The sequence below is a fragment of the Barbus barbus genome, assembly GCF_936440315.1.
Source record: "Barbus barbus genome assembly, chromosome: 29".
In the NCBI taxonomy this organism is placed as follows: Eukaryota; Metazoa; Chordata; class Actinopteri; order Cypriniformes; family Cyprinidae; genus Barbus; species Barbus barbus.
The window spans coordinates 13,551,019-13,568,289 of NC_136757.1; the positions used below are offsets into that span (position 1 = coordinate 13,551,019).

The 17,271-nt window shown below is 37.1% G+C and overlaps 1 pseudogene across 1 annotated transcript in view; it reads left to right on the forward strand.

Annotated features, from left to right (window-relative positions):
- Positions 1–17,271, forward strand: part of LOC306849080 (importin-11-like) — a 259,336-nt pseudogene that overhangs the window by 70,910 nt on the left and 171,155 nt on the right. The window contains exons 12-14 of the transcript in view: positions 981–1,071; positions 8,612–8,659; positions 10,168–10,273. The product of the transcript in view is annotated as an importin-11-like (transcript). The remainder of the gene's footprint in view (positions 1–980; positions 1,072–8,611; positions 8,660–10,167; positions 10,274–17,271) is intronic.

The following is a 17,271-nucleotide window of genomic DNA, read 5'->3' on the forward strand; positions in this document are numbered from 1 at the left end:
TTGTGGTCCAGGGTCAAAAATAAACAACAATAACAACAATAATAATGATAATAATAATTGGTATTACAACTCTAAAATTATAATACTTCTATTTGTGGCTTTTAAATGTTTTAATTTTCTAATTTTATGCTGTAAGGCTTTTATTTTGGTGGAAAAATGCATGGGGGTCCCAAAGGTTCTCTTTTGTTGACAACGGTTGGTTTATAAGTGTTTCTCATTACAAGATTGGAAAGATAGTTGGTGCTTGTTGCATTCCCAGTGCAATTCTAAGTGACCCAAACTCAGAGCAGATGCAGAGAGGAGTTGTTGTAGAGCAGCATTTACTGTGATCCGAGCCGCTCCAGAAAACACTCGGTCATCAGCTGCTGTGCTGTGCCTCACTCTGGATCATTCAGTGCATATATATTGAATTAATTCAATCGCAACCTTTCCGATTTAATAATCACACTAAGCCATACCGCAGTTTTGGATTTGATTAATTATACAACCAATATTTGATAGAAGCTAAATCTTTGAAGTCTTCCAAACCTCCGGGCCAGAATGAAGTCCTTTCTCTTGACATCATCCATATTCAGTCCAGGCACCTGCCCTAAGTGCCCTTATTGATTCCGTTCTGAACTGTATGGATTATGTCAGATTTCCTGAAGGCATAGAACATATGATTTGACATGTGTGGTGATTGTTGAGCTTGCCATACTGTGCAAAGTTGTGGTATTTGACCTCCTTTATTCCCTTTGGAGGTCAGTGTCCCAGCATGTAATAATAGATGCCGAAGGCCACAGAGTCAGGTCTCGCACCCTGAACCCAAACTATTGCAAACTATTGATTGTTTTGGCTAGAGTGATGGATACCACGGAAAACCCGATGGTTTTCTTTTCATGTGTTTGTGTTGGTATGTAAATGTTTGTGTTTAAATGTTCCTGTATTGAATGCTTCCTTGTCACATCCTGTTCTCTTTGTTTTACTCGATATCTTTACAGCTGTGCACAGAAGTGCTTTTCTTGGACATTTTCCACAACTACAGTCAAACATTGACACCAGTGCTTCTAGAGATGATGCAGAATCTTCAAGGTTGGTTTTATCAGGTTTTTTGTTATACATATTATTTAGACTCTATATAGGGATAGAAATTGTATCAAATTAAATGAATCAGTTCTTTTAGTAATGTAATTGTATTTGACAATTGTATAATACATTATAAACTTTAGTTATTTATTGTTTGAGAATTTTTAACCATGGTTTTCATGTTTGTTTTTTTTTATTTGTTTTTTTGTAATTTTTGTAAAAATGTAATTAATTTATTCAATAGATAACTATATTAATGATTATTGATTTTCACTCCTAACAAAATCCCTGCTGGACAGACAGCTTAAACAGTGTTATTGGTTGGCTTCCCAGTCTTGCCAAGCTGGTTAGACTGTTCTGTTTTAAAGATTGTAGAGTGGCTTTAACCAGATAGACCAGCTTAAACCAGCTATGACACGGTTTTTCCTCGTTTAAAGGGGTGGTTGACTGTTTTTTTCTAGGCTTGATTGTGTTTATGGGGTGCAGTCTAACATGTGTTAAAGTTTTGTTTAAAAAAAAAAAAAAGTATTATTTTTCACATATTCTGTGAAAAATACACCTTTATTCTGCACTGCTCGGTCCTTCTCATTTGAACGATTTTTGGTTTTATGAAGTCCCTCCTTCAGAAATACGCAATGGGCTCAGATTGGTTAGCTGGCCCAGTGTGTTTTGATTGGCTAAACTGCCAGTGCTCGTCTAAACGTCACGCCCCTCAGCTCAGTGGCATGCGCTAAGGTTGTATTGTAAACAATGACATTGTCTATATTGCTTATCAATTTGAGCCCAATTGAGAACCAGAGATTATTAGTGAAGAGAATTGTGCAGATCCTTTGAAAGCACGGCTCTTAATGGTATGTTTTTTTTTGTTTGTTGTTGTCTCATAAATTTATATACGCTGTTATTTGTAAATGCTTTTACTTTAGCTTTTAATTTACGGTTTTATCCTGATTAAAGTTTTAATACAGCACGGCAACTGGATGACCAAAAGAGAGAGAATGCCGAGCTGAGCGTGTGCAGAGCAGGGTGACGCGAGGAACATAATTAATAACCGCTGCTTTAGAACTTTGATTTTGAAACTTGTGAATCCATTAGAATTGTTAGAAGATAGAATCGCGATTCATAAATGAATGGATGTTTTCGTGCACCCCTAGTTTTGACAGCATGGCAACAACTCTTCCTCTTCTCTAAAACAGTGCAACATGACCTCGCCCCCTTCGTTGCATGTTCCCGGGGGCAGAGTTTATGTAAATTTCAGAAATTAATATCACAAACCCGGGAAGTAACTCATAGTCCCTACGAGTCGTTTTTGTAGGCATTAAACTGCCATAATTTTAAAAGACATCTCTGTGTGCATTGAACTTTCAGCGTCGTAACTTTGCAGATATTGTTTATGCTCAAACAGCAACATTACACACTAACTAATGTTAAAAAAGTGAAATTGCAATCAACCACCCCTTTAAGTTGTTGCTTTTTTCCAGCAGGGATGGATTCATTACGTTTTAAGGAAAGAAAAAGTGAGCAATGACTCCTGGCATTCATTGACACAGTGAATGAATTAGACAAGTCAAAGCTTTTAATGTGCTGATTAAAGACTCGCTGATCAAAACTCACTGGTTTAATGAACTGTCGTTTTGTTGTGATAATGAAGGAAATGTCACATCTGGAGTAGGAGTAGTTAAAACGGTGAAAAAATTGTCCTTTTTTAAACTGAAAGTTCATACTGCAGGTCCCTTTTTATCTATAGTAATTAACATGTTAGCATCTTACGTCAAATATTTTGAAAAGTCAACAAAAGGGCAGTGCTGAAAATGAGCCCGGATGCCACACGGTTTTTAGAGAACCCCTTTTTGAAGCGATTCAGCATGGAAGTACTGTCATTTCTAGCTTCCGGCTGGCATTAGCTTAGAGAGGCTGGGTTGACACCAAATGACACATGCCATCAGTTCTTAAAAGCTCTCTTTATTTCCAAATGAGGAATTTGCTCTACCTTTTTTTAAGAAAAACTGACAAAGTCAACTGGGGTTCTACTTTAGATGTGGACTTTTTGATTGTAGCCTTGCAGGGCAAATGCCACCTTTATAAAGCACACCCTGCTAAGCTAAAGCTCTAGTGCTCCGCTTACAGCTGCGTGTAGCAATTAAGCTCGCACTTTCAGCCAAATACAAGGACCGTCTGACAAGCATTACGCTCTCATTGCTTTTGATCCGGCTCGCTAATTAATTAGTGAATGACTCAAATGAGCTTTCCGTGTAAATTAGTTGATTAAAATTTACTATCATGATTAAATTCGGATGATGTGCTAAACAAATATTCTTATGGACATTCATAAGGATCTTTGAGTGTTTTGTCATGGAATTTGAAAAGTCCATGTTTTATTAAAATGGTGACAGCAGCCCTGCAAGTGCAATTTTTTGCAAATCATGTGTCATTACAGCGTGAAGTCAACATCATTATAAAAGCACACATTTAGATGATGATTCTGATAATGAAGTTAATTTCCTAGTAGTGTCATTCTTTTTCTCTTGAGTGTTTCCCGTGTTCTAATTATACTTGGACAATAAGGAGATTCGCCTCCTCATTGGGATTGACATTTACACGTCATGTCCGGTTGCAGAGAGTGAGCGCGTGGAATACCAAGGACGCTGAACTCCCAAAACGATTAAAAGATTTCAAAGTTTCCTCTTGATTAAGAACTATTGATGAAAGGAAAATCAGTCCAGTAAAGACGAGGAAAAGGATTACTGGATGCCGAAGAAAAAAGCACCGCAGGTTATCTCCAACCCTATTGTGATCTCACCTGTTCCAGCTGGGAGAGGATCAGCTGAGAGTGAAATGGAAAGTGACGCTGCGCAGGTGAATAAAGCTGAATTAGCTGCCTTGATCCGTGTAATAATAAAGGAAGAAATAAACGAGGCAATGAATAAATTACAACCTCAGTTTGATGTACTAAAACTCGGACTGAAGGACTGTAAAGAGAAACTCGTGGATGTGGAGTCGGGTTTGTCCGGCATTCACGACAGAATGGATGACGCGGAGCGTGTGTGTAAAGCTCTCCAGAAAGAAAACAAAGAATTAAGAGACAAAACTGAAAAGTTGGAGAGTCACAGCCGAAGATTTAACCTCCGAGTATTTGGCCTCGACAAGGATATGGAAAAAGGAAAACCCACCGAATTCATGGAGTTCTTCTTCAGTGAGGTATTTAAAGATAAACTGCCTTATAAACCTGAAGTGGAAATTGCGCACAGAGTGGGGCCTGTTACAAAACATGGTTCGAGACCGATGATCGTTAGGATGCAGAGGTATGCGGCGAAAGAGGCTGTTTTACAAATAGCGAAGCAAGAAAAAGTCCTACATTTCAAAGGGATGAATGTCAAAATCTTTCCGGATTTAACAACAGAAGTGTCCAAGAGAAGAGCGCAGTTTAAAGATTTGAGAATTAAATTACATCAGGCAGGAATAAGACATGGTTTGATTTATCCGGCAACACTGATTATAACATTTAATGGAGACACAAAATATTTCCAAGATCAGATATCGGGAGACATCTACTACAATCAAGTGATTGGACCAACGCTGTCTGGCAATTAAGTAGTCTTATGATTGTACTTCGCACTAGAAATAAGTGCATCAGATGCAGGTATGATGAATTGAACTGAATTGAACTTCCTGACAGGCCTACATTTTGAGGAGTTGGAATTGATATATGGACATAAATTGAGGATATAATTACTGATTCCATAGCATTACATATTATATGGATTTATCTATTATTCAATGGCTAAATTCAGGAATTTGAGGAAAACAATTTATTTAAATATAAAGATAGTGGAAACTAAAATACAGTTGTGTCCTTTCATTAAGAATGTTTTTGACTGAATTGTTAGCATTAAGTGTCAGATAAAATATCACATTTGTATGTATTAATTAGGCTGAGAATTATGTTATGGAAATGGAAGTAAGGGAGTTCAGCTCACCTATTGCAACCTTGACAACTAGAGTGGCAATACAAAATTGTCTGTCTGAATTTATGTGTATGAATGTGTATATATGTGGTTTAATTTAGTCGTTTTTTGTAAACAGTTTTGCTCCGATATAGAATCTAACAGTATTAATCCAAATAAATATGATCCTTAATATGTTACATAAACTACCAAAGAAAGGCCTTAAAATTGCCCATATTAATATATGCAGTCTTAGGAACAAATTGAATGATTTAACAGATATACTGCAACCAAATAATTTGCAAGTATTGGCAGTGTCTGAAACTCATGTAGATTCTACATTCAATGATGCAACTTTAATGATTGATGGATACAGCATTTTTAGGAATGATAGGAATATATATGGGGGAGGAGTTGCTATTTATATTCAACATCATATACCTGTTCAAGTGATGCCAGATTTAATGTATTCAGGTATTGAAGTAATTTGGTTAAAAGTTAGTCTGAAACATCTTAAGCCAATACTCATATGGGTGCTGTTATAGACCTCCAAATGCTAATAGTGAATATTTGGACAAAATATGTGATATGTTAGATCATGTTAGTAGTATGAATCTGGAAACTTACTTAATGGGTGACTTTAACATAGATTGGAATTCTTCTGACTGTCCTAGGAAAATTAAATTAATGAACACAGCAACAGCATGTGTATTATCACAGGTAATTAATAAACCGACTAGAATATGTATAAAAAGGGATGGTACTCGGTCAGCTTCCTGTATCGACCACATGTTTATAAATAGACTACAAGTTTGCTCAAATTGCTTATCAGTGCCAGTTGGTTTTAGTGACCACAATCTTATTGCAATTGTAAGGAAAACAAAAGTTCCTAAATCGGGTCCAAAAGTAATAATGAAAAGGTCATTTAGAGGATTTAATCATTTACAATATGAAGATGATGTCAGAAATATAAACTGGTCAGAGGTAATTCTACAAAAGGATCCAGAGAAAGCATTTCAGCTTTTTGATCAAACTCTAATGACAATTGTAGAAAACCATGCACCAATAAAAAAGTTTACGGTTCGAAATGTTAACACCCCGTGGTTGGATCAAGAATTAAAAGATCTTATGAAAGAGAGAGATTTAGCTAAACAAGCAGCAATTATATCTAAATTCAAATCGGACTGGCAAATATATTGTAAACTTATATAGAAATTTTGTAACCAAGGTAAATAAGAAGAAAAAGAAATTGTACTATACTAAGAAAATTGTAGAAATAAAACAAGATAGTAAACTATTATGGAATACACTGAATAATATATTAAGAGGAAATAATAAATCAACTCCAGCTTATTTAGAACATGAAGGTGAATTTTTTACTAAACCAAGTGATATAGCGAATCATCTTAATGATTATTTCATAAATAAAATAAATAAACTTAAAAATACTACACAGCCATACAAGACAGATTTATCAAATACACTGATAAATAAAATGATGGAAGGTAAAACATGTAGCTTTAAATTTAAGCGTGTCAGTGGTTCTAAAGTGGAATTACTTCTGATGAATTGCAAAAACAAACCACCTGGTGTTGACTACCTTGAACATAAGTTGCTTAAGCCAATAGTTGCAATCATTGCTCCTATTATTGCTCATATAATTAATTTGTGTTTTATGGATAATATATGTCTGCAAGCATGGAAAATATGTAAAGTGGTGCCAATACCTAAAAATAAGAAAATGTCTTTCTCTGGGTTAAATAGTAGACCAATAAGTTTATTACCAATTCTCGGTAAAGTAATGGAAAGAATTGTTTATGAACAGATTCAGTCTTATTTTATGAATAATGATTTGATTACAACTTTTCAGCATGCATATAGAGGAAAACACTCAACAGCCACTGCCCTGACTCAGATGGTTGATGACTGGTTCAAGGATATGGAGGAGAGGAAAATAATAGGTGTTGTAATGCTTGATTTCACTGCAGCATTTGATATAATTGACCATGACTTACTGTTAAAGAAATTGGAAGCTTATGGTTTTTCACAAACCGCATTATTATGGATGAAAAGTTATTTGTCAGACAGAAGACAATTAGTTTATTTTAATGGAAGTTTTTCAAAGGTAAGGGTTGTGGAACATGGCGTGCCTCAAGGAAGTTGTCTTGGGCCGCTCCTCTACACAATCTTTACCAATGACCTTCCATCTGTATATTCCACTATATATTTAGCAGGAACTGATATTAGTGATTTGAATATAAAATTACAAAGAGAGTTACAGTTAGTGGTGGACTGGATAAAAAGTAACAAACTGATTCTTAATGTATCTAAAACTACCTGTTTAGTGGTTGGAATTCCTTTTTTTTTACTTTCCAAACCTAAACTTGAACTCCGCATAGAGCAAAATTTTGTTGAGCAAAGAGAAGAGGCTAAACTTTTGGGAGTGATGATTGATAATAGATTGTGTTGGGACAGACATGTTCAGAAACTGTTAACTAAAATGGGCAACACCTTGTTTGTTATTAAAAGGTGTGCAAAATATTTTACACCACAGATAGTTAAACAAGTATTTCATGCTTTGTTTTTTTCACACCTTGATTACTGCTCTGTGGTTTGGTCCAATACTTCATTAACTAATATAAAAAAACTACAAGTGATTCAGAATAAAGCTGCGCGTGTGGCTCTCTCATGTGGGTTTAGATCAAATGTTGATAAAATGCATGAAAGCCTTTCATGGTTTAAAGTTAAAAATAGATTGGTGTATTCACTTGTGGTATTTTTCTATAATGTTATAACAAATAAAACACCTTTTACTTTATATACAAAACTATCCTTTAGTATTGATACACATCATTATCCAACGAGGCATGCAGTAGGAGGTAGTTTTATTTTACCTATAGTGAAAACTAAATCAATTCAACGTTCAGTCAGGTACAGAGCGATGTGTGAATGGAACTCTCTCCCAAATATTGTCAAACAACAAAATACTCGGTATGGTTTTAAAATATCACTTAAGAAATATTACCTTCAAAGAAATTAAATAGTTAATATTAATTTAATTTAAGGAGATACTGTTAGAGGGTTCTTAGTTATTTTATTTTTTGATATAGATCTATTCGGAGTAGCGACATTTGATTTTTATTTATGGTTATGATTTTTTTTTTTTTTTTGTGATTAATGGCGTTAACTGTATAATATGTATTCTCAAATGTTGTGTAATGTGCATATGGTGTGTAATGTGATGTTATAAATTGTATTGTCACATGGTAGATTGTAGGACTCCAGGAAGAATAGCTTTTAGCTTATGCTGAAGCTAATGGGGATCCAAATAAAACAAACAAATTGTCACTTTGGGATGGCTAATTGTGATTGGTTAAGGGAAATGGGACAAAAGTTTTAGTTGCTTATGCTATTTTATTACACTCTCTGCCGCTTTTACTGCTGTTTGCAAAGTCCTTGTTTGCAAAGTGGTTAAGTCACAATTATTACAGATGTGTGAAAGTGCTAGATGTTCCCTACAGGCCTAAAGCACATTGTGTGCAGGTTGTAAGGGGAGGAGAAATGTTTTTATTTAAAAATCACAGTGCCTGCTTTCTCTTTCTCAGGCCCCAGTAATGTGGAGGACCCAGTGCAGATGCTCATGAAGGATACAGGTACCATCATGCATTACTTGTTACCCTTAAACACACTCAACACAGTTGGTCTCAAACTCAATTCCTGGAGGGCCACAGCTCTGCACAGTTTAGCTCCAACCCTGATCAAACACACCTGATCCAGCGAATCAAGGTAGAAACTTTCAAGCGGGTGTGATCTGGAGCTAAACTCTGCAGAGCTTCGGCCCTCCAGGAATTGAGTTTGAGACCACACTGCTCAGCACCTTTCTCTTCAGTAATACAGTGGGGTCCAAATGTTTGAGACTAAAAATGGCTAAATCTAATTTAGAAATGTAAATTGAAAAAAAAAGTGTTCAGAAATATTGAAGATATTTAGTGAGTCTATATTTCTGCTGGAGGTCCTGGACATCTTGTTTAGACACATGGCATCATGGATTCTATCAAATACAAACAGATAAAAAATCAATAAGTGACTGACTCTGTTATATTGGGCCATGTTTGGATCTTCCAACTGTACAATAATCCAAACACAAACCTTAAAAAAACAACACAAAAATGGGTCACTGAGCACAAAACCAAGCTTCTGCTATGGCCATTCCAGTCCTCTGACCTGAACGCTATAGAAAATGAGTGAGGTGAACTGAAGAGACGAAGCACCGACATGGAGCTGGGAATCTAAAGGGTCTGGAGTGATTCTGGATGAAGGAATGGTCTCTGATCTCTTGTTAGGTGTTCTCTAACCTCATCAGGCATTAGAGGAGAAAATTTAGAGCTGTTAAACTGGCAAATGGAGGTTTCAAAAAGTATTGAATAAAAGGGTGCCGTTAATTGTGGCCAATTTGTATTAGAGAAAAACCTTTATTTCATAATGATATTTCCCCTAATTTTAAATTCTTATTATCCAATGAAAAGTTATATTTTTGTGATTTTTTTTTTTTTTTTTTTTAAATAAAAGATCGAAAGGATTAACAATGCAGATTAACTTTCACAGCCTTCTTTGATCATATTTACCAAGGGTGCCAATAGTTTTGGCCATGACTGTATATAGAATATATGTGTGTGTGTGTGTTTACACTGCCGTTCAAAAGTTTGAGATCAGTAAGATTTTTTATGTTTTTTAAAGATGTTCATCAAGGCTATCTATTTGATCAAAAATACAGAAAAAAAAACTGTCATTAAGAAATATTATTGCAATTTAAAATAAGTTTTCTGTTTTAATATACTTTAAAATATAATTTATTCCTGTGAAGCAAAGCTGAATTTTCAGCATCATTACTCCAGTCTTCAGTGTCTCATGATCCTTCAGAAATCATTCTAATATGCTGATATATATATATATATATATATATATATATATATATATATATATATATATATATATATATATATATACAGATGATGTACAGCTCTAGGTGTGTTAAATGCATTACATTTTTGTGTTTTATTTTTTTTCTTTACATTTTTTCCCCATGTTGACATTCAGTCTTTCAATTAAAAATTATTAAATGGTAATTTTTTTTTTTTCAAAATCATTTGTTTCTTTGCAGTTTACAATGCCGTGGGTTTAGCTGCTTATGAATTGTTTGACAATGTGGACTGTGATCAGTGGTTCAAGAACCAACTCCTTGGGGAGCTACAAGTCAGCCATAACAGGTATGATTTAATAAACATCATTAAATTACTCTGAAAGCCATTTTAACCTTCATAAAAACACCTGCAAATCTGTGTTAGTGAATGAAGCCAGAAACATCACATCAAACGAAACATCTTAAGCATTGTTTTCTGTAGATGAAACCGTATTCACTCCTGTTAATGTTTTTCCCAGGAAGTGATGTCACGCCACAGGTGCATTCAAAGAAACTTGTGCAGTGATAGAGTCTTACCCTTCTATAGATAAAAGATTAAAGCTTTCTCTCAGAAGTTTTTTTTTTTGTTTTTTTGCATTACTCCTCTGTGAGCTCTGATAGGTGCTTTATCAAAAAGAATATGGGATGAAGCCCAGCGCCTTCAAGTTTCTTGCTGTTTTGCTGTGAATGTTTCTGGAAATCTAGGTTGGTTACATAAAGGTGTACAGGTATACACACATAATTTAATAGCTCTATTTTTGTTATTTTTTTGGCCTCGGGAGTTTAAAAATTGTGCAAGATAACATCAAAATGCCGAATGAGGACAGCCCCTGGAAAGAGCTGATATCTTTCACTTTTTCACAAGTCTTTTTAAGAACAGCACAAAGATATTGAGATTTAGATAAACCTCTCAGATGGGAGCCTGGATAATCCATACACTTCGCCACAATGACATTTACTGCCTTCTTACAATAGCAGTATTATATCAGCTGTGGTTGATGGATTGGTTAAACAACGTTCTTCTAGGAGACTCCAGCGGTGCATTTGATGAGGTCATGAGAGTCAGGAAGATGTGAGGTATCAGATATGTAAAATAAACGTCCTGTGGAGAAAGGTGTTGAAATATTCTTTGAAGGCCTCTAAGAAAAGAAACTTGGGGATTTAAAAAAAGAAAAGAGATTTTAAAAGCGAAGCAGAAGTGTTGGGTAAGATGACTTGACAAGCTACTCATAATTTATAGTTAAACAACAGTCAAACTGCCCATACAAAGTATTTAGCTATACTACAAGATAGTGATAAAAAGTTGCTAGCGACACTGCCTTTTTTAAATAGGGCTGTCAAGTAAATTAACATTTATCTCTTAAACAGGCATAACAGAATGGCATTCTAAATTTTGTCAGTTCGCTGTATATATTATTTTCAAAAAATATAGCGATCTATCTAACTAGTTTCATGCTGCTAAAAAATGTAGTTTGTACTGTAGTCTTGTTACTTTTTGTCATTTACTCCCCAACACTGCTGTGCAATGCCTGATGCAGTTTTTTATGTTTTGGTGACAGTTTTGTGGGAGGACAAGACAAAGATACAAAATTAAAAAAGAGGTAATGAAGACTGTGACTCTACACAAACCATCATTTGTGACTTTAGAGAGAGAGGAGAAACAGACCTCTGTTGTGGAAGATCTCATTATGATTGCATTTGAAACCATGACCGCCAGTGTCTCCTTCCATTCACCACTGTTTGTTTTTGTTTGCCTGTTTCTTTCTCCTGTTTAGTAAGGAGAGTGGGATTTTAACCTAATTTGCATATTTCGTAACGTTGATGTTGACATTTAAAAGACTCTGTGAAATTAAAATTTGAATTTTGTGACTTTTAGTTCAAGTTTTCAGGTCGTCTACAGTACACTATTGTTCAAAAGTGAAATTTTGCTGAAAATGTGCAAAGTACATTGGAACAGATTGGAGAATTTTAGCATTATATCACTTGTACGCCACAGCCATATCACCCTGCAGCCCAAGACTGGTTGCCCACTGAAGCTAAGCAGGGTTGAGCCTGGTCAGTACCTGGATGGGAGACCTCCGGTGAAAACTAGGTTGCTGTTGGAAGAGGTGTTAGTGAGGCCAGCAGGGAGTGCTCACCCTGTGGTCTGTATGGGTCCTAACGCCCCTTTATAGTGAAGGGGACACTATACTGTCAAAAAAGCACCGTCTTTCGGATGAGACGTTAAACCGAGGTCCTGACTCTCTGTGGTCATTAAAAATCCCAGGATGTCTTTCGAAAAGAGTAGAGGTGTGACCTCGGCATCCTGGACAAATTTCCCCATTGGTCTCTGACCATCATGGCCTCCTAATCCTCATACACTGATTGGCTTCATCACTCTGTCTCCTCTCCACCAGTAAGCTGGTGGGTGGTGGGCGTTCTGGCGCACTATGGCTGCCGTCGCATCATCCAGGTGGATGCTGCACACTGGTGGTGGATGAGGAGACACCACCCCTCACAATGTAGAGCGCTTTGAGTGCTTAGAAAAGCAGAAAAGCGCTATATAAATGTAATTAATTATTATTATTATTATTATTGTTCACCAATGGATCCTCTGCAGTGAATGGGTGCCATCAGAAAGTCCAAACAGCAGATAAATACATCACAAAAGTCCTCAAGTAATCCATACGATTCTAGTCCATCAATTAATGTTTTATGAAGTGAAAATCTGCATGTTTGTAAGAAGCAAATCCATCATTAAGGCATTTAACTTCAAATTGCCATTCTGACGGCACCCATTCACTGCAGAGGATCCATTGGTGAGCAACTCATGTAATGCATGTAATAAAGTTTCTCCAAATCTGTTCAGCTGAAGGAACAAACTCATCTACATCTTGGATGGCCTCAGAGTGAGTACATTTTCAGAAACTTGTAATTTTTAGGTGAACCATTTCTTTAAGGAAAGAGAGCAGAAAAAGTCTTGCATTTCAAAGCTCCACAGTTGTTTGTAACAATCCACTTGTCTCATTTGTTTTGGCAAGCACAATGTATGTGCAAGCGTGTGTGTGTCTGTGTTTTTTTTTTTTTTGTTGTTGTTGTTGTTGCTCCAGTGGGGATCAGTCAAGCACTCGAGTGCGTGAGTGTGTGTTCATGGGCATTGAGGTGGTCCCTGCACTCGCTTTTGACAGAGCAAGCAAATGTACACCTGCCGCTCTTTAATCAGGCACATTTGTCACTGTCATGATGAGACAGTATGCCTGAGAAAGGCTCAGAGGGATTTTCAGAGAGACATATGAGTAACCCTGGTGCTGACATCTGCCATCTGTGCTTTGGGATTTGACAAGTTTATATTCAACAGGAAGTTACCAATATGCATTATACCTTCGTAATTCGTCCTCATTGCTTATGAGAAATGGCTGCAAATTTCTTGACCTTGTACACTGTTATTTCTCCTGACTGGCAGCCCTCCAGACCTCCCATTGATTCATTACTTCGTTTGACCTAGTGTGTCATGAAGTCCAGACTCTTGCGCTTTGCCTTGGCAGACAGATTATCTGAGCACTGATCTTGTGGCTCTAAGGTCAAAAGGGACAGCTGCGCTGAACAGGTGTTGCTATGGACCAGATCAATAGGCAGGGGAAGCCCGTTGCATACATCTTCCCCATTTACAGGAACTTGGTCGGGTTTGTTCTCCGCCCTGGGACTTTACCAGGACACAATAAACTATTGCTTCCCTAGGATAGATTATGGCCCAGGACATTGGGGACAGTCCACTGGGCCACTAAGTGGCCTCAAACCTGAATAAAAGGGACTTTAGTTAACATTCATATAGATAGATGTACAGTATGTGCCAGTATTTTAATAAATAAAATTTGTACTAATTTGTATATTTGAATGAATGATGCATTTATATAGCGCTTTATTGTTTATTGTTGTACACCCAAAGCGCTTTACAATCATGTGGGGGGGTCTCTCCTCAACCACCACCAATGTGCAGCATCCACTTGGATGATGCGACGGCAGCCACACTGCAACGGCGCCAGTGCGCTCACCACACACCAGCTACAGGTGGAGAGGAGATAGAGTAATAGAGCCAATCAAGTGTATGGGGATTATTAGGAGGCCATGATAGACAAGGACCAGTAGAGGCAATTTGGCCAGGACACCGGGGTTACACCCCTACTCTTTACGAGAAGTGCCATGGGATTTTTAATGACCACAGAGAGTCAGGACCTCGGTTTAACGTCTCATCCGAAAGACGGTGCTTTTTGACAGTATAGTGTCCCCGTCACTATACCGGGGCGTTAGGACCCACACAGACCACAGGTTGAGCACCCCCTGCTGGCCTCACTAACACCTCTTCCAACAGCAACCTAGTTTTCACCGGAGGTCTCCCATCCAGGTACTGACCAGGCTCAACCCTGCTTAGCTTCAGTGGGCAACCAGTCTTGGGCTGCAGGGTGATATGGCTGTGGCCATATATATTTGTATATTTGTACTATAAAATTCATTTGTTTGTGAATTGGCCTACACTAGCTGTGCTGTATATACTGTATTTGATTCACTAATGCAAAACTGGTACACTCTGTCATTTGCTCATGACTCAGACTACATTGCTCGTGCTGTATGATTGTTTTTGCATGCAAAACTTGTGGACAGCCTAAAAGAGAGAGATTTCTTGGCGTTTATTTAGCAAACTCTAAAGTAAAATTTTTGTTCTCACTGGACTAAAATCCATCTTTGCTACCTCCACTCTTGGAGTTCTTGAAGGCAGACGTCCTTTCATTGTCCTAGCTGGGTCGCGTCCTCAGCGACCCTCGGCCTCTCGTCACATGCCATACTCTATTGTGTTTCAAGTACATCGCAGCAGCCACACTGCAGGCAACTCGGAGAACAGCAGCATGTGTGATGGTGATGGTCAGCGTGCGATTCACAGCAGCGTGAAATGACCTTTTCAGCTCAGAGTTTCAGCATGGCAGCTGTGGTGCCAGTTCAGCTTTAGGGGGACTAAACTGTATCAAGTGTTAAGTCGCAGATGTTATCTCATCCCAAACTCACACTAATGGATGTCATATGACTTATGTTTGTTATGCAGTGTGTTTAATTTGCTTAGCCACCAAGGCGCACCAATTTCAGTTAGATTGAATAGCCACCATAGAATTTGTAGGAAGTCAGTTGAGAAACAAAGTTGGTAGAGGCAAAACACATATATATATATACACACACACACACACACACAGACTATATATATATATATATATATATATATATTAGTAGGGGGGACTCCGAATAGTCGAAGATTATATGCTTCAATAGGAGGAGCCTGATTCGACTACAAATCTCACAGACGAATATTCGCAGAGGTGTTATGAAAGTAGAATCATGCCATTTTGGCAAAATGGGGATGCTCAATTTCTGATTTTACATAGAACTACCAGTTTTCTCCCAATAAGTTATTATACAGCCTATGATAATGCTGTAAATAAGAATCTTAAAAGAATTAAGCTTTTAGGAAAAATTTTTTTTTACTTGCGTGAATAAATCCAACCACACCTATGACAGATTTAGGTTTCACTTTCCATAATCCATGACCGGCAGGAGCATATTGGTGGCAGGGATTTAAATCTTTAACAAGACTCAAATTGACACATGCAGAGTGAAAGACTGGATTTTTTTTTTCCACATGTGTTCAAGGGTCTCACCTCAGTCGTGGTATTGAGGGTGGAGAGAGTGTTGGTTATTCACTCCCCCACCTACAATCCCTGCCGGACCCGAGACTCAGACCCACAACCTTCGAGTTACAAGTCCAACTCTCTATCCACTAGGCCATGACTGTTTTATGTGGAAGTAGGTTATGCTTCAAAGTCGGAAAAATTTGCAGGATATTTGTTAATTTCCTCCTCAAATCTCTATAGAGTTAGAGTAAACATGCACACAGGCTTCATCGAATGCTCCTTGCATCTGTTGATTTCATCTCATGTGAATTATTTGGTTTTATTTTTAGTGCAAATCTCTGGTTTCATCAGCTCTGATAAGTAATAAATAACATGATATGCGGCCTGCTAATGTTGACTATCATTTAATCAAAACATAAAACATTATTTACCCTGTGTGTATCTGCGAGGTGTCCATTACACATTCTCCCTGAGTGATAACGTCAGTATTTATGACTGTCAAATGTAATGTATTTTGCCCCCCACCCCCAAACATGTGATCCGACCATCAGTCAACTATCGGCAAGATTGAACAATGCTGATTCAACTATGTAAATCCATAGTCTTAGTTCAGTAATTTTTTTTTCTTTTTTTATGTTACTGTGCCATTTTCTCCCTTTTTTCATTTATTTTTAATAAAAATGTATTATTACTTAATAAACATTTAGAATGTATTGTTATTAATTTAATAATTTTTGTTATTATACAAGTTTTCTGTCTGAAATTGTCACTTTTATACAGACAGATTCAGATATGCTTTTCAGTATTGTCTGTACACATTTGTGGATACTTCATATTTTAATTTTTTTTTTTCCTCCACTGCGCCCTAAACAGCAAAGAAAAAATTAAACAAACTGGCTGCTTAGAATACAGGTCAACCATGTGATCTCTTCCTGTGTTAATGGGCGATTTTTGGCCAGAATAAGTTGCAGTCTGGACCAAATTATGCTCATAGTTTGATTATGTGTGAATACAGCATCTTATTGTCTGAGCGAGTGATTCTTGGTAAGAATAAATTGCAGACTGGACCAGATTTTATGCTGATCAAAAGTCTGGGGTGGCAGATTGCTCCAAACTAAAACTTTACCACCAACTTAATCAGTAAATATCCATTCTTCATATGCTTTCAAAGCGAATCTGCACGTTTGCAAAAGAGTCACAGTGAAACCTTTGTTTCTCATCATGCTTGCTTCATTATAATGGTTTGTTACTCATTAGAGGTGTGTAATTGAAGAAACGTTGCTGTGCTTTGTGTACTGTATGTGTTTAAGTGCACAGCATGGCAGGGCTTGTATGATGACTCAGCTATTTAAAAACGGTAATGGAGGGTACCCGAAGCTATGTTTTCATTACAAGTCCCTCTGCTGGAGGCCTAATTGTCACAGAACAGTAAGCTGCCATATACAGATACTTTCAGCCTTTCAATGCTTGTGTTCATGACAAATTTAAGATAGACAACACACAAGATTCAGTCTCCTTTTATAGAGCTTCACTTCCGTACCCTTCTTTTTGACACAGACAAGACTGAGGTTATCAGCAGTCTTTGAGTGACGTCCCCTGCCATAGTCTGTTTTGACGTGTCTGAGCTGCAGCCACTTGACAGCAGCCCTCT